Below are 9,040 nucleotides of genomic sequence, written 5' to 3' on the forward strand. Positions count from 1 at the left end.
TTCTTTTAGTTTCCACTAGTAAAGAATCCAGATCACAAGTTGTGTTGTAGGAGATGGTTAAAACCAATAGGATGCTTCAGGTAGTCAGAGCTTGCAGGACACTTAAAAAAAACAATGCAGGCCGGACACGGTGGCTCACGCCTGTAATCCCAGCACTTTGGGAGGCCGAGGCAGGCTGATCACGAGGTCAGGAGATCGAGACCATCCTGGCTAACAGGGTGAAATCCCTCTCTACTAAAAATACAAAAAATTAGCCGGACGTGGTGGCGGGCGCCTGTAGTCCCAGCTACTCGTGAGGCTGAGGCAGGAGAATGGCATGAACCCAGGAGGCAGAGCTTGCAGTGAGCTGAGATTGCGCCACTGTACTCCAGCCTGGACGACAGAGTGAGACTCCATCTCAAAACAAAAACAAAAACAAAACAAAAAACAAAGAAAAGATGCAAGGGGCACATCCATTGGCTCACAACTACCAATTAACCCTTCTTGTTATATAGGTAATTTATTCCTCTCAAAGGCATTAAATATCAGAGAAATCACAGGCCAAAACAGTAATTATCTGCAGGGAATCCAAAGGCTTGAAAGCCAATAATTCTGAAAAAATAAAAACAGAGTTCTTTTCACTGTATAGACTTCATCTTAAAACCTATAATAAGAGCCAGACACTGGCTGTGAACCTTTAAACTTCAAGGTTAAAAAAGAGGTTGCAGAAGGCAAAGACAATAATCATGGGCTTTCTACATAAAACTCTCTGGAAGTGGAGGTCAAAGACCAAACATTCTGAGCACCCGCTCTATTGCACAGTGTCCTGATCCAACGTGGAAATGAAGGGCTGGATTGACCAGAAGTGGGAATGGGGGAAAATATTAAATTATGGAGCTAAAGAATACGACAATAAACTCCATTTAAAAAGCCTAGCAGTTTAATTTGAATTTTTAAAGCTTGAGTGAAATAAAATAATCTTTTCTTGGATAAAAAAGTAATCACAGAATTTCTTAAATGTCATGGCAAACTCTTCTTAAGAAAAGCATTTATTCTTAACATCTCATCTCCTTTATGCTACATTCATATTTTATAAGGTCTAGTCTTGGAAATCTATAGCTAGTGGATTTGGGTATTGAATATTTGACAATGATGCTCTCTTTTAATTGTACTTTCTCTTAATTGTACCCTCATTTTTTTTTACCTTTTTCTATGTTTTTTGCTGTATTAAAAAGAAAAAAAAATGAAGGCCCTAACTCAACCCTGTAATAAATCATTTAAGTTTTATCTAGATATTCCTAGTAGAAATGTACTAGCATTTTGTGTTTCTACCCTTTCAACTCATGGCTTCTTCATATTCTGTAGGGGGTCTTGACTTTTACACATTTACTACCAGTTTCATAGAAATTCATAGTGGTAACACCTACTTTTCACTTAACAAGGTCAAGGCACAAATCCACATGCCTAATTTAAATGATTCCCTTCTTTTTTTTTTTGCATCATTATAAATCCATACCAGATGTTAGGGAAGAAAGAACGTAATTCCTTGTAGTTCAGTTGCTCTAACTACCTCTGATGATTCTCTTGTGGACTTGGGAGACCAGATTTGTGTTTTCTATAGTAAGCTTTCCCAATGCAATAGAACTTTCCAAGATTTCTGTTTTTGTCCTAAGTTAGGTTAATGTTAGAATTGGACGCAGCTGCTGTCCATGACAATCTAAGATACCAAATCAGGTCACTTTGCAGACTGAATAAGAATAAGGTTCTTGGGTGATGTTTGAGGACAGTTGACAAATTTATGTACAAGTAATTGTGCAGCCCAGCTGCCATCCAGCAGTGACTTAGTGGACACCTCCTGGTATGTCCAAGGGGTTCCAACTCCAAGAGATTGGGCTAGATCACTTTGATGCTCCCTTCCAATGCTGAATGTAGTGCTATAATCTGTCCAACTTAGATCAAGGCATTTTATTATACTTAAGAGAGCACTTTATTTTCTGACTTTAGGTGTGTAACAAAATTCTTAAATTACATTTATTTTAGTAATTAAATATAAAATTGCCTGTATCTCAGCTGGCACGAATATTAAAATTCTCATACAGCCAATGCTGAAGTGCCATTTTTAGCATTTCAAATCACTTAACACATTTTAATTCTCTCATGTGTTCCTTTTTCAGGGGTTTCAGCAGAGAAATAGTGGCTACTCCTATTCAAAAATGGAAAGCAAGAGCATAGATAATGAGAATGCTCCTCACAGCCTGCCTGCTCCTCAGAAGTCAGATACTGAACATTTTGTTATGTTAACTAAAACAGAACAAGAGATGAACAAAGTGAAACTCCTCTTGTCGACTTGTGGACAGGTAGAACATCTCAGTGGCCATTTAAGCTACTTAGTCAAATGACTCACTTTCTACCCTTTTCTCTAAGTTGGTGACTCTCATCTTTCTGTTTTCATTCCTGCCCAAAGGTTGAATCATTTTGTACAACTCTCTGCAGCACATTGTTACTTGTATGTCCTAGTGTCACATGGAGCTCAATAAACTTAGAATTAAACTCATTCGGTTTCTCCGTTTGGCACCTCCATTGGGGTGTTTATTTCCTTCCAACTCAAAGGTTTTGCTGGTTTCTGTCCCAGATCTGGATGCCCATCTTCCTTCCTGGCTCAGCACTTACAATTACCAGCGGTATTGCCATTGTCTAAGTTTCCCACATTCAAAGCCCTGAAGGCATTTTTAACTCATTGCTCCCCTTCATGCTTCAAATTATTACGTTCTGAAAATTTTTCCTTTAGAGTTAGTGCTGTGATGTTGTTCCTTTCTGTTCCACAGTAATCAGACAGCCCCAGACACTTGTCATCCCTTACCTGAATTAATGCAGCAGTCTTCCAGAAGTTCTCTGTCTGCCTCTCCCCTCTCTAATTCTGCTGCTAAACAAATGTTTGTAACACCCACTCCTCTGCTCAAAAGCCTGTAATGGCTGTAAATTTCCCAATATCGTGCCTAAACTCTGCTGCTTGAGTTTCTTCTTCCATCTTAATTCTGGAATCATCTTTACCAGGATACCCAAGTCTTATTGCTGTGTAGCCTGGCCTGTCTTGGCATTCTTGATTTTACTAATTCTCAGCTTTCTACTGTGGTCCTTTCTCTTCCTGTTTACTTCCTCAAATCCTAACCACTGTCCAGCCTCTTCCCTGTGAGATTTTTCTGCTTGTTTCCATTCACTTTGATTCCCTTTCATTTGTACTACTACGTCGCGTCTTGTCTTTAGATTTGATGATCATCATGGCAGCTTAGGTAGAATGGAAAGAACCCTGGATTGAAGGCAGATAAACTCAGTTCCAAAACAGATTTCAACAATATATTAACTCTGAAGCTGGAACAAGTCATTTCACCTCTCTGTGTCTTTCTTGCCTTTTCTATAAAATGGGGATGTTAACAAATGAGGTAGAAAATGATAAGAAATGTGAAAGCACTGGCATGTAACAATATCATAAGTGTTATTTAAATTTGATTCTTCAAAATTGTTTTCAACTACTTTATATCTGTTTGTATGTCTTCTGAATTTGGCTTCTGGAGAGTGAGTATTGTGTTTTATGTTCCTCTTGCCTTCTAAAAGCCCTGGATATTGTTATGTAAAAATTTGCAGCCAATAAATAAATCTGGAATAAAACTTGTATTTTGGAAACTTGGCCGAGAGTTGTCCAACAAGACATGTGAAAGCTAGTTCAATCTCAGACTTTGAAAATACCAACAGTAGAAACAAATGAACAAACCACAGCCATCTAAGACTTAAGTCTTGTATAGAGACATCTCACCCACACAGATTCTTTGGACAAAATGTTACAACTTTATATAAACTATTAGACCTGATAAAAATATAAGATATCATTTACTGAATAGTTCATCCAGTTTTCTTATAAACTAAATATATCAGTTGTAAAGAAATAAAATAAAGATCTGAAGACATCCTAACCACCTCTACCCAGTGTAGTTTCTAATAAATATTTACTATTCCTTCATAGATTATTCTTTTATTTATTTAGCATATATATATTATTTTTAACTAAGGGCGGGTGTTGTTCTAGCACTTTACAATTATTAATTCACTTCATTCTCACTATCTACGAGGCAGACAGTGTATTATGGTTTTTTACTGATAAGAAAACAAATGCACAGAGGGCTGAGCCATGTGTCGAGGGTTGCACAGCTAGGAAGGTTGGACCGAGATTTGAAACCACGCAGGCAATTGGCACCCAGAGTCTCATCCTTTCAACCAACAACCTGTGGTGCTTCTTTTGAATCTTTTATGTTTTTGTACTTTTCTCCTTGTTTGTATTACTTTCATCGACCCTTGAATGATAGCTAGCAAAGCTCTAGGATACCATAAATATTACTCACAGTAATCACACTCTGCTCTATGCCTTGACCTGTTGGGTTGGAGGTGGGGCTCTCATACTCTCAGAGGAAAAATCTTCACAGGTTTATGGGGTTGGATAATTAATTTCTCTTTTATGGGAGGGTAGAGGTTGTTCCTCTCATACACAGAGGGTGTTTTGCTTTGCCCCAGAAATTAAGAAAGGAAAGGAGAGTTGACTCAATTGATAGTCATTCTTCTGGTTACCACCAAGAATTTCAAAATGTGTGTAAATGCAGTGTCAGAACAGAATTGCCTCAGGCAACATATTTCAAAAGGTGGATTTGATAGCAGCAAATTATATCAAGTTGGCCAGTTTATTTAAGTATATTTTGCCAGTACCAAACTAGTTGCCTGAATTGTAACTTTAGATTAGAAGCAGTTTGGCAATTCCTAAGGAGAGGACTTAAAATGGCCAATGTGTTCAAATAGCCTATTTTTCTAGAGCTTTCTCATATTTAGGTCGTGGGTCATCATGCCACTGATGTCACATTTTTTCTCCTTTTTTTTCTGTTGGGATATTTCTACCTGCTTCTATTTCACAGTAATATGGATGCTGCAATTTATCACTCAGGTGCTCAGAGAAGTTACCATTACTTCTGATGTTGTTATAGTTTAGCAGGTTTCTTACCTCAGCCTAATTAGTTTGGGCCTCTCATGTAGAAGGGCCTGCTAATTTCTTATTAGCCTTTGCAGTCACATTGTATACTCATAGGAGAACTGATATGGTTTGGCTCTGTGTTCCCACCCAAATCTCACCTTGAATTGTAATAATTCCAAAGTGTCAAGGGCAGGACCAGTGGAGATAATTGAATCATGGTGGTGTTTCCCCCCATGCTGTTCTCATGATAGTGCATTAATTCTCATGATATCTGATGGTTTTATAAGGGGCTTGCTTCTCCTTTCACTCAGCACTCATTCTCTATCCTGCTGCCTTGTGAAGAGGTGCCTTTCACCATGACTGTAAGTTTCCTAAGGCGTCCCCACCAATGTGGAACTGTGAGCCAATTAAACCTCTTTTCTTTATAAATTACCCAGTCTTGGGTATAGCAGCATGAGAAAGGCTTAATACGAGAACCTAGCTCAATGAGCCATTTTTGTCTGCAAAGAATTTTATAAGCAAATAGAGGCTGGCTACTCAGGAGGCTGAGGCAGAGAACTGCTTGAACCTGGGAAGCGGAGGTTACAGTGAGTCGAGATCATGCCACTGCACTCCAGCCTAGGCGACAGAGCAAGACTCCATCTCAAAAAAAAAAAAATAGAAAATAGAGGCTGGGTGCAATGTCTCACATCTGTAACCCCAGCACTTTGGGAGGCTGAGGTGGGCATATTACTTGAGCCCAGGAGTTTGAGACCAGCCTGGCAAGAGGGTGAAACCCTGTCTCTACAAAAGAAAAAAAAAAAAATCAGCCAGGTGTGGTGGCGCATGCCTGTAGTCCCAGCTACTTGGGAGACTTAAGTGGGAGGATCATCTGAACTTGGGGAGGTCAAGGCTGCAGTGAGCCATAATTGCACCACTGCACTCCAGCCTGTGTGACAGAATGAGAGCCTGTCTCAAAAAACAAAAAGAAAGAAAATAGAAATACTTTTAATTGTAAGAAGTATTTTAAAACCCAGATTCCTGTTTTACAAATGTAGATTCTAATGGGGTTTTAAAAGTCACTGTTTTACATTTGCTAAAAATAACCCATATGAGTTATTGGTAGGTTTTCAGTCTAGGCCTACACTTTACTCTTCATAAAGGTAAAAGGGGAGGGTTGATACCTTTTCATTCTTCAGTACATGGAACGGCTGTTGCTTTCATTAATTAAATATCTGTGTAATTCTCAAGGTAAAATGGCTGTTAATAAAAAGCATAGTAGAGGGTATCATTATCAGTCTGCAAACTCAGATGTGGAGGAAATATCGTATTTCTTTGTTTCTTTGGGATAACTACCATCCATCCCCTAGCCATCTTGTGAGCCTGACAAAAAGGATAGTCCCAGATTTAGGGTTTTCTCTTTTGCTGTCTCCTATGTTGTGCAAAGGCCCCAGATGCACTGTGTACTCTCTGACCATCACTGGCCTCTGAGGTAATTACCTTTAAGACATCCATTCTGTCAGTCTGGATATTCACTGCTGATCAGGAGGGTTTTTTTTTTTTGCCTTACTTCTGTACCAGGAATCTTTGCCAAGCCTATGAGACCCTGTGTTTGCAATCTGGTCTTATAAGCCACACAAAGCCCTCCTTTCCTCATCAACCTGGGTCTTGACCTTTTGCAAACACTACCATGGAACAGTGCAGGGATCCTACTCCTCGCAGTAGCCCCTGGGCTTTGACCTCCTTGCATTGCATGGGAACTCGCCCTCTTACTCTTCTCAAAGCCATTTCTGTCTCTTCACAATAAGTTCAAACTTTCACAAAAGACATGAAGAGCAATTGTCTTCTGCAGCTTTTGCTTTTTGCTCTGTCACAAACCAACCTAGAGTTAAGAGAGCCCAAAACCTGGCCCCTGGTAGGAATGGCAGGGGAATGAGGGTGGGAAAGATAAATGAAGAATTAAACCAAAATGATTCCTTGGTTAATAATTCTACCACCCTATGACGTAAATAAACAAATGCTCTTGTGCTAGGCTTCCCTTTACTTATGTTATGTCATAACATCTCACCTCAGTCCCACGAGGACAGATTATTGTCTCCATTTTACAGATGAAGTGTTGTTCAGTTACCCTCCTACAGTGAGCCACGAGGCTGCTGAGGACTAGCCCAGAGTTTCAATTCACTGTCAGACTCTAATGCTGATACTCTCTTTAAAAACATGCCTCAAATGTGAGACTGACCCAGATTTTTCTTTCAGTTCTTTTCTTTTTGAAGAAAGCATTTCCATCCCTAGGGTATTTCTGCCATATTAATAATGTAAATGGAATCTGATGGTCTCTTTTGTCTGGGCTTCTGTGGGCTGCCTGCCTTCCTGAGGCATCACTTCGAAGTCCTAGAGAGGTTTATTCTGCTAATCCCTTTAGGGCAGAGTTTCCCCAAAGGATGCTTCCTGAAGGGGTGTGTGGTATTTCAACCTGTGCTAGGTGAGTGTTCTTAAATGTCAGCATGCTTCTTGATCATCTGAAGGTTTGTTAGAACACAAATTTCTTGGCCTCACCCGCAGAGTCCCTGATTCCATGAGCCGGAGGTAGGGCCTAAGAATTTGCATTTCTAACAAGTTCATAGGGGATCAGAAGCTAGTGGTCCAGAGAACACACTTTGGGAACCAGTATTCTAGGTGGTAATGGCATCTCTAATTTAATTTAATGGCACGAACATGTGCAGTCCAGTAGAGTAAGATGAGTGTTCTCAGGCCTCCATTACTCAAGGGATTCATCTCAGCTCCATATTGATAACTACTGTAGAGGTTAAATATTATCCAGTTTAAAAAGGTTTCTCTCCAACATAGATTATTTAATTTACACCTATAATGAACTGTTCCTTAAGGACAAGAAACCCACAAAACATAAGGATACTGAAATGCAACAAGTTTGAGGAGGAGTGTAGAAATGATAATTATTCTGCAAATTTTCCTCAAGATACTCTTCGACAGTTGCATATGTTGTATTCATCTGATCAAATTCTTGTACAGGAACCAAAATTAGTTTAGTACTGTATTTAAAAAGCTAATGTTAAAAAGAGAAAATATAGCTTTCCAGTTGACTTTTCATTTACAACAGCATACTCCAGTGTAGTTTAATTTCTATCCACATTTAACTGTACTCATATAAAAACATGTTACTTTAAAATTGTGTTACTCAAGAAAATCATGCTCTTTACTACACAGATTGAAGTTCATTAAATAACATAAATTTCTTGTTAAATGTGAAAAACTAAAAAAAATTATTTATATAAAATAAATTGTCAAATAATTCATTAAAATGAAATATATAACACTAATAACTCACTAATCTAAAATAAAAATATACCACTCTTTAGGATATAAGATGCAAAAATTATTTATAATATTGCTAAGGATGCTCAAGAGGGTAAATAATCAGACTTCTGTCCTCTTAATACACGCTGAGCTCTGGCTACCACCCTGCTGATTTTTCTTTGCTATCTTTGTGCCTCTCCCCTGACCAGGCATGCCATTCATGAGCATTTTTTATCTTCCAAATCCTCCTTCTGTTATGAGAATGAATATTTTCTGCCTAGTTAAATTGTGCTGAAATTGACACTTGTTTATGTAATGTGTATTTCTGCCACTGAATTGTGAGCTCTCCGCTAATCATCTTTGTGACCTCCTTATTTAAGATAGTCAGTGTTACACTTTTAAAGAAATGGAGTGCCTTCAGGTCTATTATTCCATTGAATCCCCATAGCAATTCTGTAAGGGTGGTATTTGGCTTGTACTGAAAGCAAAGTGACTACAGAAAATGTCAAGATACATTGCATAGCGGCACTAAGGAGAATTGCAGAACTAATAGGAAACCATGGCATCGAGCCAAAGCAAATTGACAAGCAAAATATAGGTAAAGAAACAGGCTTCACAAAATGATTGTTGCTACAGACTAGGGAAAGGTCATTCCTAGTAACTGGGGTAGCAGGGTCTTCTGGCATACATTTTGGGAGGATGTATCTATGGATGGAGATGCCGTGGGTAGTGATGTCTTCTGTCATCTGTGAGGAA

This window comes from Pan paniscus, chromosome 4, assembly GCF_029289425.2.
Source record: "Pan paniscus chromosome 4, NHGRI_mPanPan1-v2.0_pri, whole genome shotgun sequence".
NCBI classification, from domain to species: Eukaryota; Metazoa; Chordata; class Mammalia; order Primates; family Hominidae; genus Pan; species Pan paniscus.